Source organism: Vulpes lagopus, chromosome 11 (genome assembly GCF_018345385.1).
Source record: "Vulpes lagopus strain Blue_001 chromosome 11, ASM1834538v1, whole genome shotgun sequence".
Taxonomy (NCBI): domain Eukaryota; kingdom Metazoa; phylum Chordata; class Mammalia; order Carnivora; family Canidae; genus Vulpes; species Vulpes lagopus.
This window is the reverse complement of record NC_054834.1, coordinates 40,705,212-40,724,524: the sequence shown is the minus strand read 5'-3', so window position 1 is coordinate 40,724,524 and position 19,313 is coordinate 40,705,212. Positions and strand designations below refer to the sequence as shown.

The following is a 19,313-nucleotide window of genomic DNA, read 5'->3' as shown; positions in this document are numbered from 1 at the left end:
ATATATATATATATATATATATATATAAAATGTCTTTCAAAATATTGTAGATAAATCATGAATATGTGTTATGTCCTGGCTTTGTAAACATATTATTTCTTTATAAACAGAGAGAGCCTGAAATACTTTGGATGGTCTTTTTATAAATTACTCCAAACATAATTGGCTTTTCATGCAGGCGGTCAGCAAGTGTTATCAAACTTTTGAGTATTTCTTTCTATTTTTGCTATAGGTAATTAGCAGATGAAAAATCCAACCATATTCATTGAGAATGAGAAACTACTTTAAATAATTTTGGGATTGATTGGAATACTTTGCACAACTAGCCTCTCAACATCCCCTCTGTTCTGGAGAAAAACATATTTTCCTGCCCAAGGGACTCTGGGATTGGCCATGTGACTTGCTTTGGATAATAGTATGAGAGAAAAATGATGTGAGCAAAAGATCAAAGTGTACTGCAATTATTTGGCCAGCTTTTGCATTTTGGCCATTAATAATAAGAAAAATATCCCCAGACACTTGCTGTTACTTCAGTCTGGGACTCAGAATGAGGCATGTGGAAAATAATTTAACCCAACCAAAACCTGGGGCAAGTTTGGCTGATTCACAGCCTAAAGCAGAGCCATGCAACCAAAGCAGCCTAGATCAGCCGAAGTGCAGCAGTTGCTTATAGACACAGGAGCAAGTAGTAAACACTTGATATCTTAAGATGCTGAGTTTAAAATGATTGCTACTCTTGGAGCACCAAGATGACTTATTTGGTTGAGCATCTGACTCTTGATTTCCACTCAGGTCATGATCTTGGAGTTGTGGGATTGAGCCCTGCATTGGGCTCTGTGCTGGGTATGGAGCCTGCTTATGATTTTCTCTCTTTCTCTCCCTCTGTCCCTCCACCCCCAAAAATAATAATGATGGAATTTAAAAAAAATAAAATGATGGCTTCTCTATATATAAACTGCAGCAATAAATGATTGATATAAATAACTAGTACAAATGTTCTAAATTCATAAGTGGATTAAACTTTAGTATGCAAAAGATAAAAGCTGTGTTGGGAGATAATTCTTTAGGAGTCTTACATTTTTGCACATCTTGTGAGCAGAGGCATCAATAGCTTTTATTACAGACTAGATTTCCAAGGTTGTTTATATAGCAAATAACTGTAGAAGATAAACAGACTTGTTATCTTGCAGGGAGAACAAATCCTAGACTCTTCATGACAACATAACCAAGATTTAATATTCGAGGAAAAAAACATCTGTTCTACACATTAGATTTTCAAAATTTACCAAATGCACAAAGGCACTAATATATTACAAAGATGAAACCTGAAATGTAAGTTGGGATATTATATACAATTATTATGTATATCTAGCAAAAAAGTTCCTTTCAGAGCCATAAAAATAGTTTGGAATTTTGCTAAACCTGATAATTCTCTTGTCAAGTATTCATTATTTAGGAGAATCCCAAAGTAAATTTGCTTAATCACTTCACATTACATTGCATATTAGTAAATTATACAAGAGTAAGGATTTTCTGTAGTTTCAAATTCAGATACAACAGATTTGCCAATTTGTAATATTGCTAAGATGTGGATATGGGAAAGATAGTATTTAAATATAGAATACCAATTTCAACAGGAATTGACAAATTATGTAGCATTTTCCATGACAGGCTTCAAATAAGTTATACACTGGAAGAAAACAAATGAAAATCTTGTATGCCAGTCTATGTTTACTGACACAAGTATGTATGCTGTATAGTTGGCATTCCCAGCTTAAGATTTCCTCTTGTACCTAATTTTAATTCTATATTTTAAGCTTTTTTTTTTTTTTTGGCCTCTGCTTTGTGTTAGAATATTGCTTTTCAAAAAAAAAAGAATATTGCTTTTCTACACATGGACTGTCACATTTGACAACTAAGATATCTGTTGAAGCAGCTGCTCCATATTTTGTTACACACGATGAGAGTGCTATTTCTCTGCAAGATAAATGACTATTACAGTTAATGTCATCCTGTAAAACATATAGATGTTGTGTATGGTCAAAGGCCCAAATTTTGGAGATTAAAAAAATAATAGTGTTTTGATGCGTTGCTTATAAAAATAACTGAATCCTCTCACTGAATATGGCTATACCAATAGATACAATAGATTTGAGTTTTATCATTGCCACTTCCAAATCCCAAACTCAATTCCCAATCCATCAGTTACTAAACAGAATTTAACCACAAGTTTTGTTAAAAGACCACAAATGCGTATTTAAAATATTTTATTACTTAAGTAGTACAATTTGTTGCCTTAAGTTTAAAAAAAGTTCGTATCAAGAAGAAAGGCTATAGCAGAATTTTTTTCATGTTTTTCTTCATTCGTGTACTCATATACTTATTCATATATTTGCAAACTCATTCATCAAAAAATTATTATTTTTAGGTTCTAGAAATACTACTTAAAAACCTTTTATCTAAATAAATACTAAAAAGCAGTTCTGTGAAGTTGTTTTCTGTGGCCATTGGTTCTGATAGGCGCATATACCAAATTTTCCCTGTTTGAAAATCAGGAAGATATTGGCAATGAACCTTATATCTCACAGCCTGAAAACTTATAGACACTCAATATTTCCTTTTTATAAAAATTAAATGAATATATCATGTGACAAATCAAAAAAGGCACAAATTAAAAAATAGCGAACTTCAAAGTATTGCTTTATAGTAAACAGAACATCATCTTGTGTTTTTTTACATAAGCACTGAATGTTTATTCCATCATGAATACATTAATAAAAATACATATTCATAAATGCTTATTAACTACTCCTTTTCTATTCTTTATTTGCGTACTTATTCTGAAGTTAGCAAAGGCTAGAATAAAGACTCTAAAGAAAGGTAAAATTTATACATGAATAGATAAACCCCCTAGTGACCTGTTTATTCATATTCTTCAGGAGGCCATGAAGATGTATGTGCTCAGTGCTAAAAAAATACATTATATTCCTCTTATTGTCCTACCTTATTAACCCCCAAAATCAATACATTATTTTAGATTTATATAGAAAAAGTAAAAGCAAACTTCGATAAATGTGTTTATTGGTGAATATAATCATTACAAAATTGAATGGTCTTTACAATCTCTCAGATTACTGTGATATACTTTATCAACATCATTAGCTGAACAACAATGGGCTGTAGAGAGACCAACCATTATCACTCTTCACTTACACAGAGTAAAACTGACCTCCAAGAATTATATATATTTCCCAAGTCCTCCATGTTCAGTAAATGATACTCTTGGAACCAGAAGCCTCATCTTGTTAGTTGAGGACCAGTATTATTTCAATGGCTGAGGCAATGTTGTTTGTACCAAGCTACCCTTAATTTAGAGTAAAAATAACTTCTAAGGATACAGTATCTATTCGAGGATGGGCTTTTAAGATGGTACTATACACTGATCTTGATTCCAGTCCTGCTCACAGGAAGACCAACTAGCAACTAGCTATAGACAAGACATCATTGTGAAAATCCTAGACCTTAGGGATGAGGCAGAGATTAAAAAAAAAAAAAAATGATTGCATTAGGAGTATCTGGGCAGCTCAGGTGCTTTCAGCTCACGTTATGATATCAGGATCCTGGGATCCAGCCCCACGTCAGGCTTCCTTGCTCAGTGGCAGCCTGCTTTTCCCTCTCCCCTATCCCTGCTAATGCTATCTCTCTCTCAAATAAATACAATTAAAAAAAAATAGACTGCATTAGAAGGGTGAGAGGAGCAGCTTTGCTCTGACCACATCATCTGTCCCCCAGGCTAGCACAGCACCACTACTGAGAGGGCCCACCTGGGCCTACATTTTGTCCAGTGGAAATAGAGTCCAAAGTGGACATCCAGCCCTGCCCCTCCCAGCATGTGGGTCACTTTCCAGAGGGCTCACTTAAGTCTTCCCTAATAGGGATCACAGAAGGGATCTATGGGGCTTGATAACTGGAAATCCAGTTATGATGGAGAAGGGGGATGGGGCATACAGCAAACAGCATTTGCGTCTTGGCCGACTGAGTTCACACTTGCAGTATTGCCCAAGTAGAAATCCTAACCAAGGATTAATATATAAAGCCAAGCCATATCTGTTCTTACTGGCCAGGAAACTCCATGCACAGTTCTGCTTCATTTAGGACCCCAAATAAGCCTTCTAGTGTGTTCTGCAGCTCCACTCATGCATGGAAGCTAATTCATTCCTGTTTATTCTTGCTTATTGCTGAATTTAGCCCTTGGCCATATCCAAACATGACCCCTGGCCAGAGCATCCAGGAAGCCACATGACACAGCAGCATTTGAGCAAAAGCCCAGCCAGAGGCTCTGCCTGTCTTTAGGACAAAGCCAGTGACACTGTCTGACAAAGAAGCTTCGTGTACAGTTCTACCTAATTTGTGTCCCCAGAAAAGGAGTTGTGCCAGTGTTGGGGCATATTCTGCTGCCCCTCCAGGCAATGAAACTAATCTGTAGCCCTGTGTGCTACTGAGTATAGTACTCTGTCAAACCCAACTACAAAGCCAGACTGGAGAATTCAGGCACTGCAGAGCCCATTCCGGCACTATGATTAGGTAAGGATCCAAGGCGCAGTCTTAATCCAATTGTTCCCAGCCAGCAGCACATCCCCTAGGCTCAGAGTTTGAGTAGTGGCCTCCCTCAATAATAGACCAAAATAGCGAGTCCCATATCACTCAAGGACTCTATCAACTGATTCATCCAGATACACCAGTAGGTTTGGTATATTGTTTCTAATCTAAACTTAAATAATACTAGTATTTATTCTAAAACGATTTTTAGTGTTTTTTTTTTTTTAATTAGGCCCTTACCTTTTTTGTTTTTATTTTTTCCTGATTCTCAGTCAGCCTCTTTTTTATTTCAGCTATGTTCTTATTGTCACTTTTCCTCTCTCATCTCATACAATCCATTCTTCTCGGATTTAATAATGTGAAAAGCAGATATTTTCTAAAATTTATTCTGTATTCAATATTAAATCTATTTTAAAATATAACAGCTGTGTATTGAGAATGTCAAAGGTACATTTTCCTTTCTTTATGTTGTAGGATGATACCATAATACCTATTCTGATTTCATTTTTCATTAGCTTGTTTATCCATCTGTGAATGAGAGAACTATTCAGGCCTGATGTTTTCCATAAATAGACATATAGATTATCTTATCCTTACTTCTTCCACATGTGTGTGCTTTAAGAATCCTCCTTACTGACAATTTCTTTTAGGCAAGAAATACACAGCAAATTCTTGGTATTTTTCCAGATGTCTTTTTGGTATATGAATCAACTCCCCTAAGGAAGAATCTATTTCTTCTTCTCCCATTAGAAACATTCCGAATTGGATTTCATTTCTGAATGATACAGAATGAGTCTGCAGTTTTGTGTTCTGTCTCTTGGTTTAAAAAAGCAAATGAAAACCATAAATCCCAGAATATGCTGTTGCTACAATTTATTCAGCCCCAGTCTCTTTTCACTATGTGACCTTCCACATGGGAAGTGACTTTTCTTCCTACATATACGCCACTTTCATTGCTGGAAGTAGATTTCTTAAGAAGTTACTGAGGGGGAATGAGGGGATATAATGGTCCTAGCTAGCCTAAAAAAAAAACATATCAGTATATACCAGTGGGAAGGCATAGGGATTGATGAAGTTGAATATCTGTAAGATATAGAGATCTGCAGGAATTGGGGTAAAGGGAATGAGCTACGACATTCTAGTTCATCCTACTTGTTTTACTGTTTTCCTCAGATTGTCAGAAATAAACTAGTGCCTTCAAACTGGAGACTGAACCAGACAGCCTGAGTTTGCATAAAAACCTTGCCACTTTCCAGCAGAATGATCTTGGATAAATATATATCCAAGATATGATAGATATACAAATACAAATAGATATGCCAGACATGTATTTGTATAGCTATCATATTTATACCACTCAACTTTGTCAGTGGGAGATGAAATGGTTAAAACAGATTTTTCTAGTGATATTTAAAACTGCATATTTCACAGAAACTTATTGACACATGTATTTAAATAATACTTTGGTCCTCAATGTATAATATTTGTACTAGATCTAGATTTAGATAATTTAGATATGCATCCCCTCTCCCCCGGCTTTTGTGAGTTAGAGTTCAACTAAAGCAAACACTGCAGCACTCAGGTAGTGATTTTTTTTTTTTTCTTGATACTTTCTGCAGCATATTTTTTCAAGCAGAAAATTATTTCAAATGAAGCAAACTGAGAATGGAACTACCTATAGAGAATTGTAAATAGAAGATATGCGATCTAAAAATGTTGTACTTAGATATTCAGGTAAATATTTAAAATGAAGAGGTTCTCCAGAGAGTTCATAATAAACTCAGACATAATCAATCAAAAATCACTTGGTATTGGTGAAGTATTATTTGGCACTCTCCTTTTCAAAATTAAGGAGGTAGTATATTCATCACTGGCACAAAATCCCTAATATGTCCAATGCTCTTTATTGTCATATAAAGTTCACATGTGTGTAACAACATCTTTTCTTAATTAGTTTAGATAAAAGCCTTTTAAATATTATTTCCTGAACCTGAAATGGGACAATTAAGTTTTCTTAGTCTCTCTCTCTTTAAGGTCTCCTTTAAAGCAAACTTTTCAAAATTGTTCTTGTTTTCTTTGTTTCTTAATGAACTACTAATGAGAGTTTTCTCTTAATAGTGTGTAAATACTGTTGAACATGTATAATGTCAACTCTGTTTATTCAGTTGAGTCCTCTATAATTTATTTTAAAAATCTAAAGACATTCAATTATTGATGGTGTCTATATATGCATATCAGTTCAACTGTTTTGATGAAATTTGCATCATTAACCTGTTACTAGATTTGTGATTGACTAAATTGCTCAGTGAATCTGTCTCATGGACAGCAAACTAAGGAGAGAGCTTTCATGTGCTTTGTATACATGACCAGCTTTTCTTTTGACAAGTTCTAGTATCATTTTAATTTTCTAGTATCATTTTATTTTTTTCCCAGAAGAATAGATTAAATATTTTAATAAATAAACTGATTGCATAAATTGGTTTGCTAATCAAGGTCATTACTCAGTCCAAGAGCTGCTGGTAAATAGGTTATAAAAAGATTTTCAACACTTGTCAAACACATAATTATCCATCTTAAAATTAGATATTTAACATTGTGTGTCAACATACTTGAATTTTTTAAAAAATGGAATTTAATAACCAGAAACTATTTGAAAGAAAAGTTTTAGGAAAATAAATATGTTGCCATGGGAGGTGAAGACAGATATTAGGAGGCATCCCAGAATAGAATCAGTGCTCTGAGTATTGTCTAGAGACTACAGTCAACCTCGCGGGTTCACAAAATTGATCTTGTTAGAACATTGAATTGATCAGACTCAGCAAAATTGACTTATAACTAAACTGATTAAATTATAGATAAACCAGAGGGCCAATTTAAAAGGAAAAATGTAATTTTCAAGAGATTTGTGTCATTTGACAAGGACTTTATTTATTGAAAAAAGTTATCAACCAGTACCTATTAGGAACCTATGATATATCATGCACTGGGCATGCAATATTTTAAAAAGACAAACAAGTTCTGAACTTTCAAAAATAATTCAAGTTAACAGAGGTAATGGCAATTACGCTATAGAATTTCAGAAAAGATATACTGCAACATTGGAAAAAATAAATTACATACTTTTAGCTTTAATAGCAATGAACTATGAGAGCACATTATATACATCTCTACCACATAGAAATGCTTCTAAAGCCAGTTGAGTCCTTGAGTCCTAATTTTGCCCAGTATTATGTTAAAATGCTGACTGTCAATAAGTTCTTTTTTAAAAAAAGAAAACAAATAAAGATATAAACTCATGTCAAAGGTATCAACAACAACAACAACAAAAAGTTTCCCATAGCTATAAAGCACTGTTTTTCCAACACCCATGCTGATCTTCGTCAAATTTCTTTGAGTTTATTTTTTGGAGTACCTAGTGGTATTTCCTGGTTGTTCCTCAAATTGGTCCTCTTGGCTCCATCATGGTGTCTATCATTTTTCTCCTCTTTTACACATACATGTGTGTGTTTTTGTGCCCCTTGTGCAAAAATAATAGCTTTATTGAGTATCTAATCAAGACATTACTATTTTTAATGCTCTCTGATATGTGAGCTGAGGTATTATATAATGTCCAGAACGTTATGTTTACATTGAAAACATCGATATCCAATGTCCCACTAAACTACTATACAACATTGATCCTTTTCCTTCTAATATCTAAGTCAGGCTTGGTATGCCTCAATACAAAGGTTATTAAAAACCAAGTACCAATATTATTAATGACTTATTTTATTGTTTCATAGTTCTTTTTGTTTGTTTGCTTCATAGTTCTTGATTCAAAATATGTGGAACTTCTTATGTGAATGTGACTTTTCTTTTCCTTTCTTTCTTTCTTTTTTTTTTGGAGAGAGAGTGTGCACAGGAGTTGGAGGGCCAGAGGGAGGGGGAGAGAGAGAATCTTAAGCAGGCTTCATGACCAGCACAGAGCCCAACACAAGACTTGATCTCACAACCCTGAGATCATGACCTGAGCTGAAATAAAGAGTTGAATGCTTAACCAACTGAGCCACCTAGACACCCCATAACTACTTGTTATTGTGGCAGTTTTTCTACATATGACTAAAGCACAAACTCTACAGGCTAAGGAGCATCATTTGGAGAACACTGTTCTGTCCTTTTAATCCCCCCACCTCTTAAAAATTAATTGTGCACCTTAAATCTCTCTGCCTTGACTCTTTCCCTGGAGGTTTCTCTGTTCCACATGTAGGGATAGTGGGCTTGTAGTAGGAACTCTGGATATTTCTGAAGTCTAGAATAAATATAAATAACTCATATATTAAAATTCTGCTATATGGTAATTACATATATTTGGATTTATTTTTTTATTTACCTATTTTTTTGTTTTGTTTCAAGTTTTTACTTAAATTCTAGTTAACATATAATGTAATATTAGTTTCAGGACTAGAATCTAGTGATCCATCACTTACCCAGTGCTCATCACAAATGCCCTTCATAAGGAATATATATTCACAAATATATTTCAATGCTTGGAGCCATTTATCACTTACAAATTGATTTTTCTGTATCTGATATGATTCATTATATTTATTTATATTGTCATTCATTTTTCTTGTTTTAGAAATTATGAAAACCACTTATCTATCACCTTTTTGGTGTCAGCCACAAATACTTGCTATTTAGTTATTTTATTTTTCAAAATATTAACTTTGAAAGCTTCTTATCACTTAATATCTCATATTCTTAAAAGTATATACATTATTCTAAGTATGACTTTTTCATGAAGATTTATTTTTTCCTCTAAAATCTTCTTTACTATAGAGCAGCCCGGGTGGCTCAGCAGTTTAGCGCCGCCTTCAGCCCAGGGCCTGATCCTGGAGACCCGGGATCAAGTCCCACATCAGGCTCCCTGCATGGAGCCTGCTTCTCCCTCTGCCTGTATCTCTGCCTCTCTCTCTCTCTGTGTGTGTCTCTCATGAATAAATAAATAAAATCTTAAAAAAAAAAAAAGAAAAAAACTATTTTACTTTAAAAGATTTTTGCTTTAAAGGATTATTACATTTATGTTCTTTCCTTTTTATTAACTTTACTTTTTCCAGTTTCCCTGGGACAAAACTGACACATAACACTGCTTAAAGTTAAAATTTACATGATCTGACATATGTGGGATCAAGTCCCACATAGGGCTCCTTGTACGGAGCCTGCTTCTCCCTCTGCCTATGTCTCTGCCTCTCTCTCTCTGTGTCTGTCATGAATAAATAAATAAAATCTTAAAAAAAAAAAAAACTTTTTCTCTCATACCATAGATAGTCTTTTCATTTTGTTGATTATTTTGCTGTGCAGAAGCTTTTCAATTTGATGTAATTCCACCAACAAAATGTAAAGCAACCTGTGGAATAAAAAAAACATAAATATATGATCTCTTAAGTAGGGTCTAAAAATATCAAATTCATAGAAACATAGAGTCAAATGATGGTTGCCGAGGGCTGAGAAATAGGAGAAATGGGAAGACATTGTCAAAGTGTATAAACATTAAGTTGTAAGATGAATAGTTTCCAGTGATCTAATGAATGGCATAATGACCTAGTTAATAATACTGTATTTTATACCTGAAAGTTGCTGAAGGAGTAGACTTTCAACATTCCTACCATAACAGCAACAAGAAAGTAATTATGTGAGCTGAAATGTGTGTTAACTAACCTTATCATGGTAATCTTTTTGCAATATATACATGTATCAAATCATTATATTGAACACCTTAAACAATATCATATGCCAATTAATTGTCAATAAACCTAGAAAAGAATCGCTTGAGAAATTAAACATAGATAAAATGTGCCTCAACATAATAAAGGCCATATATGATGAGCACACAGCTAACACAGTCAACAATGAAAGCTGACAGCTTTTTCTCTAAGATTAGGAACAAAATAACAATATCCGCTCTTGCCACTCCTATTCAATTTAGCACTGGAAGTCCTAGCCAGAACAATTAGGCAAGAAAAAGAAGTAAGAGACACTCAAAATGGAAAGGAAGAAATAAAATTGTCTTGTTTTACAAATACCCACCATTTACTTCGACGTGGATGGAACTGGAGGGTATTATGCTGAGTGAAATAAGTCAATCGGAGAAGGACAAACATTATATGGTCTCATTCATTTGGGGAATATAAAAATATAGTGAAAGGGAATAAAGGAGAAAGGAGAAAAAAATAAGTGGGAAATATCAGAAAGCAAGACAGAACATGAAAGACTCCTAACTCTGGGAAACGAACTAGGGATGGTGGAAGGGGAGGTGGGCAGGGGGTGGGGGTGACTGGGTGATGGGCACTGAGGTGGGCACTTGAGGGGATGAGCACTGGGTGTTATTCTATATGTTGGCAAATTGAACACCAATAAAAAAATAAATGTATAAAAATAAAAAAATAAAATTGTCTTGTTTTGCAGATGAAAAGATATTATCCGTACAAAAACTTATAGACTCCACCAGAACACCTATAGAACTAGTAAATGAGTTAAGTAAAATTGCAGAATACAAAGTCAATATACAAAAATCTGTTACTTTTTTATGCATTAATAGTAAACCACCAGAAAGAGCAATTAAGAAAACAACTCCATTTTTAATAGCATAAAAAATACTTAGGAATAAATTCATGCAAAAAGCTATAAGATCTATAAAGCTCAAAATCATAGAGAACTAATGAGAGAAATTAAAGATACAAATAAATGAAAAGATACATCATGAAAAAATAGAAAAATTAATATTGTTAAAATAGTCATGCTACCCAAAGAGGTTGGCAGATTCAACACAGTTCCTATCAAGATACCAATGACATTTTCAAAAATAAAATTGAAAAGGCAATCCTAAAATTCACATGGAACCATAAAAGACCAAATAGCTAAAGCAATATTGAGAACGAACTAAACTAGAAACATCACACTACTTAATCTCAGACAATATTACAAGGCATAAGTAATTAAAACAGTATAGCACTGACAGAGAAACAGACTCATAGATCAATAGAACAGAATTTAGAATTCAGAAATAAGCCCAAGCAGTCAGGTGAATTGAGATTTCACAAAGGTTTCAAGATTATGTAATGGAGAAAAGATAGTCTCTTCAAATGCATTTGGGGAAACTGGATATTCACATCCAAAAGAATGAAATTAGATCCCTGCCTTTCACCACATATAAAGAACTCAAAAGGATTAAAGACTTAAACAGAAACTGTTAAACTCTTAGAAGAAAGCATAGGTGGTAAGCTCCCTGACATAGATCTTGGCAATGATTTTTCGATTTTGACACCAAAAGTAAAGGTGATAAAAGCAAAAATAAACAAGTGGCACTACATCAAACTGTAAAGCTTCTGCAGAGCAAAATAAACAAGCAACAAAATAATAAGGCAACCAACACAATGGGAGAAAATGTTTTCAGACCACATATCTGATAATGGAACGTATATGAGTATATGAGTCAACAGCAGAAATAAAAACTAAAACAAACAAGAAAAATAATCCCAATTAAAAAATGGGCAGAGGATCTAAATAAACATTCTTTAAAAGAAGACATCTTAATGGCCAACAAATACATGAAAAAGCATTCAACATCATTAATCATTAATGAAATGCAAATCAAAATCACCACGAGATATCACTTTGTGTGTGTTAGAATGTCTATTATCAAAAAGACAAGATAGAACAAATGCTGGTAAGGATACTGAAGAAGGGAAACCCTTGTAAATTGGCAGTGGTCATGTAAACAAGTACATCCACTGTGGAAAACAATATAGAGATTGAATTTGCCGAGAGAATAGAATTTAAATATTCTCACAAAAAAAAGTATTAAATATGTATAGGAATGGATATTACAATTTTCTCAATTATACTTCAATAAAGCTAAAAAATGATACATTACACTATGGAATACTCAGGAACAATTTAAAATGAATTTTCAAGTCTATATATACAAATAGGGAAAAATCCCTAAGAAAGATCATTAAGTGAAGAAAGCTGTTGCAGAGAAATTTATACAGTATGTCCAGCTGACCTCAATTACATAAAAATATATGCACACAAAACTATGTTATGTATAATCATGCATACACACACACACACACACACGCACATACAGAGGGAGAAAAATTACATGGAGGAAATGTCTTAAGGTTCACAAAAATGAATCAAAATAGCAAGGGGATGGAATCAGGAAAGTAGTTAAGGTGAATTTCTGCTTTATTTGTAAACTTTGAGTGTGTATTAAAAGAATATATGTATGTATTCACTATATTATTAGAAATTGCTAAAATAGTGGCACTTGGGTGGCTCAGTAGATCAAATGTCCAACTCAGTTTCAGCTCAGGTCATGATCTCAGGGCCCTGGGGTGAGTCCCACCTCAGGCTAGATGCTGAGCATGAAGCCTGCTTGAGATTCTTTCTCTCCCACTACCCCTCCCCCACCCCCTCACACCTCTGTGTGCTCTTTCAAAAAAAAATGCTAAAATAAACAAATAAATTAATGCAAAATATAAGATAAAAGTATACATATATGAACACATATTATATATATATATATAAACATATAAGTGAAAAAAGATATGTAACATAATTACATCTGTAGATCTACTGATTATCTCATTTCAATTATGGAAAAATTGAAATTATAATGATAATATATTGCACTGTTTAACAATTTTAAGAAATAGATCTATCACATACCATATATCCAAATACATTTAAATTACATATTTTTAAAAGCACAAATACATAAAAATGACAATATATACCTAGGTAAATACAAGTCATGGTAAAAAAAGTCATTTTTATTATAACAAGAACTTGCAATTTAAAACATCTTCGACTATACAAAACTTCAAAATTTTCTCTCTAAAATTAGCATTAACAATATTTTAATGTCAAATGTCAAACTGGAAAAGAAATCATCGTAGCATTCTTAAATATATATACATACCACAAGAGCAGAAAATTTGTTCCGCTTCTTCTTTTTTCCTAAAATCATTGCTTTGTGCAATAATGGTCCTCAACAATATTCGATTAATGAATAACATTCAATAAAAATACCAGTATTAACCAAAGAAAAATGTCAATCAAATGATATTAACATGTAACTTAAAGAAAAAAAATTAAAAACAGCAAATACACAAATGAAAAAAAATATGTGCATAGCTTTTTGCACATCCATGTGTGTGTGTGTGTGTGTGCACATAAAAGAGATCTGGGAAAATGGCTCTTGGAGAAGAAGATAAGGCAATTTTTAAAAAGGTTTTATGGTTCAGCTTTCTTTTTCAGGCTTGCAATGACCCAAAATGGGTTCTCTCAAGGCTAGATCAGTGGAAGAAAATTTATGGTATCAGGATACTGCTCAAGGAGCCATCCCCGGAAGAGGCTGTGAGTTGACCTGTGACACTGGCATCTTTGTAATTGCTAACTCAGATGTCTCATTCCTTTTTCCTTTCCCTTACCTGCAGAGATACTCTCCTTTTCCTTCCATTTTGGAAATAAATGCCTTACCAAAGTATAGGAAAGAGTAACTAACTTACAACTGAGAAACTAAGAATCAAATGGTTCTGAAATAACCACAGTCAGTCTTTAGTGAAGAATTAATCTAAGGGAAAAAAAAGTTAAGCCTGAAATGATAAGGTACATGAATTCCACTTTTGAAAACCAGAATTTGGAAAGCTGTGACATGTTTCCAGAAAAGAATTGCCTGATGATGGTGTCTGGAGATTACCCCAATGCTGAAAAAGAACTCTTCATCATAAACGTATTTTTTCTGACATAACACTTCTGGCACTAAAAAGAGATGATTGCTGAGAATTCCTTGCAAGTGTCTCATAGATTATAATAAAGGTACACAGATTGCTACTCCTGAGTTGACAAAACATGGCTTGAGCAATGATACTAGAAAATGCTACCCTGCTTTGTGTGTGGGCCTTGGCAACCTAAATGTATCACACATACCTCTACAGTAATGATTAATGGAGAATATGTAGTAATCCAAGACCTAAATCTAAGCCAGGGGATGGATAATTCATAGATGTTGTTTCTTTAACCAAGAATGATCTGCCGAACAAATTAAGTGCCTTGATAATATCCCAAGAATCATGCTGGAGCTTATTTCTAGGCTCTGGCATTGAATGATAGGATTATAAAAACATTAATGGAATATCATTTCTACTAACATACTTACATAACAATATAAACTATTATTTTTAATGTAACAATTTTCTTCTTCAGAATATTATTGAAATAATTTAATGTAAGTGTGAAAAAATACTTTCATATAGAAAAGCTAATATAGTATAAAAAGGAAAAGAAAATATAAATATTTCAAAATTGTGTATCACTTTATAGTCAATAAGTGTTTGTCAGATAATGTATGAATAAAACAAGTAGTGAACAGGTAAATAAATATAGGCAGGGAAATCATACACAGAATAGTTTATATCTGTTAAACATTGGTTCTAGATCTGAATAATATTCAAGAGCTCAAAAAATCAAGAAGATCAGACATTACACTGCTTTAATAGTCTCCTTACCCACTTTAAAAAAAAAAAAGCAGTATTTTCTCTAGTTTCTTCATTCTGGTTCTTTTTCCTGCCTCCCTATCTCTAAGTGAGTGGGCATAAGCTTAGACCTCTGGGCTTTGCTTAAAAGAATCCACATTAATTACTGCTCATCAGCATTCATCATGGTGACAGATCCTGTTAGCGGTGCTGTTTATTTTGTTCTCACCTTTTCTGCTTGGCTGTCAAATGGAAGAGTTTTATGGTTCTTGAGGGAACAATCCTTCTCTATGACCAGCTGCTTTGAGAAAAAAAAAAAAGTCTTCTCTTCAGTGTTGTAGTTGCTTTGGTAATTCCTTGTAAATGAAATGGCACAAATGCAGCAATTAATAGTCTCCTTTAATTGAGTTCATTTATAACAGAGCAGAGTTAAACCAACCAAAAAGCCACTGAATAAAATCCTGAATCTAATAATAGTTCAAGTGCTTTTCAAAGATAATAACTAAACTTACATTGTCCTGTGAAGACTATGTTTGTGTATTGCTTTACTTAACCATTAAGTGTAATAATACACTACTACTTTATAAAAATTATTTGCATTGCTTTTGTTTTACATGCCTATAACTGATGTTTTGATTCTTTTGCATTAATCAGTTTTTTATTGTTGCAGTCTTTTTTAATTGTATCTTAAACTCTATGTTTAATAAAGTTTCGAGCATCCCTTGCCAGCTTTTTAGGCTAATCAAGTTCAACATCTTTGCTCATGAGAAGAGTAAGTTTATGCTAAAAAGTGAACATTGAGATTCAAACAGTCAAATGCTTTAAAAAAATACTGCAGGGGTAACAGGAGAGATCTATGACTTCTAGTAAGGGCAAATTTAGCAATTTTGGAAAAATACTAAATATGGCTAAAAGCTAGCTGGATGAAAATATTTTTTTAAAGATTTTAAGTATCAAATAGTCCACAATAAAGAAAAATAATTTTCAAGAGGTAAATCCAGTGATGGGACCATCTTTTAACTAGAGGGGTGGGACCCTGGAAGCCTAGAGATGGCTGAGATAGAAAAGGGCTCTTGGCAGTGATACAGGACTGAAGAAATGAATGCAAAGGACCTTAAAAGCATCAAGTGCAAGTCAGATATAAATTTTCCCTGATAAGGATTTCAGTTCTGCTTAGGGGTCATTGTCCCTGCCTAGAAAATTGCAAGATTCAAAATTGGATTGAGGTGATGGTGTTTTGCTAAGTACTATTCAAAAATAAATTCAAGCACTCAATGAGAAAACAATATATATGTAACTTTTATCATCTAATTAGTTCGTATTTTAATTTTCATACTTAATGTCTATCATGCAATCAAAGATACTCAGACACACTAGTTTAAAAGACAAGATGAGTAACATGCAGCATAAGAAATGTGGTAATAAATTATTATACAAAGATTATAAAACAAGGATGTTTGGTGTGATTATAGAGTTAAAAAGCTAAACTTTAAAACTCCACCAAGGGGGATCCTTGTGTGGCTCAGTGGTTTAGCACCTGCCTTCAGCCCAGGCCGTGTTCCTGGAGTCCCAGGATTGAGTCCCACATTGAACTCCCTGATTCTCCCTCTGCCTGTTTCTCTGCCTCTCTGTGTGTGTGTGTGTGTGTGTGTGTGTGTGTGTCTTATGAATAAATAAATAAAATCTTAAAAATAAATAAATAAAATTTCACCAAGGATGTGGAAACTAGAAAGTGGCAGTGAATTTAAGACCCCAAGTAAATTTTTTTTTAATTTTTTTTTAATTTCTATTTATTTATGATAGTCACACAGAGAGAGAGAGAGAGAGAGGCAGAGACACAGGCAGAGGGAGAAGCAGGCTCCATGCACCGGGAGCCTGATGGGGGATTCGATCCCAGGTCTCCAGGATCGCGCCCTGGGCCAAAGGCAGGCGCTAAACCGCTGTGCCACCCAGGGATCCCCCCAAGTAAAATTTTTAATCTTAATATCTCAATGAGTGAAATTTGAATTCAGTAGTTTAACAGTAGCTTTGCTATAACTTAATGGAGAATGATTAAATTGGAAGATAGTTTAGGAGGAAATATCCAGAATGAAACACTGGAGATAAAAGAAATACAAATATAAAAAAGAACTTGATAAACTTAGAAGACAGGAAAAGATTTAGCATATGTTTAGTCCAAGGAAAGAAGATACAGAACATAGCAGAAAAAAAATGTGAAAAAATAAGCTGAAATTTTCCAAAACTGATACAATTATCAGTTCACAAATTGAAAGAATTCAACAAATACCAAGCAAGAAAAATAGAATGAGACCCCCATCTAGATATATGTAGTTTCTATGGAGAAGTTTTAACATATTAAAAACAATAAAGAACCTCTTATAAATAGTCACCAAAAAAGAATACAAATGGTTAGAAAGGACCAACAGGCTGATGGGAACGTCTCAATAGCAGGGATAGACGTGAGAATGAGAGAATAATATATTAAATATTTTGAGAGAAAATAACTGTCAACTCAGAATTCTGTACTAAAGCTTCTTTTGTTCTATGGTACATAGTATTTTCTCTTTGGCTGTTCAAAAAGTGTTTCACTGTCTTTGTTGGCGTACAGTTTTCATGATAAATATTTAAATGTAGATTTCCTGGTTTTGTTTTTTATTTGTTTGCTTGTTTGTTTAAAAGTATGATGCTTGGGGACGTGTGGGTGGCTCAGCAGTTTAGCGCCTGCCTTCGGCTCAGGGCATGATCCTGGAATTCTGGGATGGAGTCCCCTGTCGGGCTCCCTGCATGGAGCCTGCTTCTCCCTCTGCCTATGTCTCTGCTTCTCTCTGTGTCTCTCATGAATAAATAAATAAAATCTTAAAAATAAATAAATAAAAGTATGATGCTTGGAATTGATTCATCATTTTAAATCTTCCATTTTTGAATTTTGCGCTTATTATAATTCTATATACCATTGATTACATACCGAAGGTATAATTCTATATATACTATTCTACCTAAATTCCTTGTAAAATGTTGGATATATATATATATATATATATGTCTCCAAATTGTATCCACATTGTACCTATATATTGTATCCATATATAGACATATATATTAGTCTAATATTAGTCTGTATTAGTCAAATATACATATATATTAGTCTCCTGTACATTTTGTGTCTCTTATAATTTTCTTGTTAAAATATTCTCCAACTCACTTTTCTATGCTGCTACATAATCTCATCAACTTTATCTTCCAATTCCTTTATCTTCTACTCATCTCTTCAAATCTGCCCTTCCCACTTTTTTATTATCGTTATTATATTTTTAATTTCTAAATTAAACCAAATCTTTATTGGATTCTATTTAAAAATCTACCTAGTCAATTTTTTGATGATTTCTAATGTTTTTCTCATATAAGTATATGAGAAAATATAGATGTTTCTCCTTTAAAAAGTTTAACTTACATATTTTTCCTTCTGTATCTATCATTTCCAAATCTCCCACCCTAGCAGATATGAGTGCTATATATATGAATTATTTGTGGCTCAGATTTCATGTCTTTTATTTCATCCACCAGAGTCTCAATTACTTCAAATTAATATTACCTGTTGTTTGGGTTGTTTTTGTTTATTTAAATATTGAACACTTCCCAAATTTGTGTGTCATCCTTGCACAGGGTCCACGTTAATCTTCTCTGCATTATTCTAGTTTTAATCTATGTGCTGCTGAAGAAAGCACATGATCTTTTTTTTTAAGTGTTGTATTACACCTAGTATTAGGAATTATTGATCCATGTCCATACTCATTCAAGCTTGTGGTTAGAAATTATTGTGGTCATTTCTCTCTCTGTCTCTCTCTCTTTCATTTGTTCTCCCCATTTAATCTAAATCCAAAGTCAATAAAAACATCAAAGTTAGGGTTTTTTTCCCCAATTTGCATGCTTATGAAATCACTCTTGATAGTGTTATATTTATATGGGATCTCTTCCTTTTATTTTTTTTAAGATTTCATTTATTTGAGAGAAAGAGAGGAGAGAGAGAGAGAGCACAAGCAGAGGGAAGGGCAGAGGGAGAGGGACAAGCAGACTCCAGCTGAGCAGGGAGCCCAAGGCTCCATCCCAGGACTCTGAGATCATGAACTGAGCCAAAAGCAAATGCTTAACTGACTGAACCACCCAAGCACCCATGGGGTCTTTTTGTAACTTCCA

General features: G+C 33.6%; 1 non-coding gene across 1 annotated transcript; it reads right to left on the bottom strand.

The window, feature by feature from the left end:
* Positions 1-18,737: 18,737 nt before the first annotated feature.
* LOC121472461 lies at positions 18,738-18,844 on the bottom strand. Its single transcript, XR_005982927.1, has one exon. It is a non-coding gene; the product is annotated as a U6 spliceosomal RNA (small nuclear RNA).
* Positions 18,845-19,313: the final 469 nt, after the last annotated feature.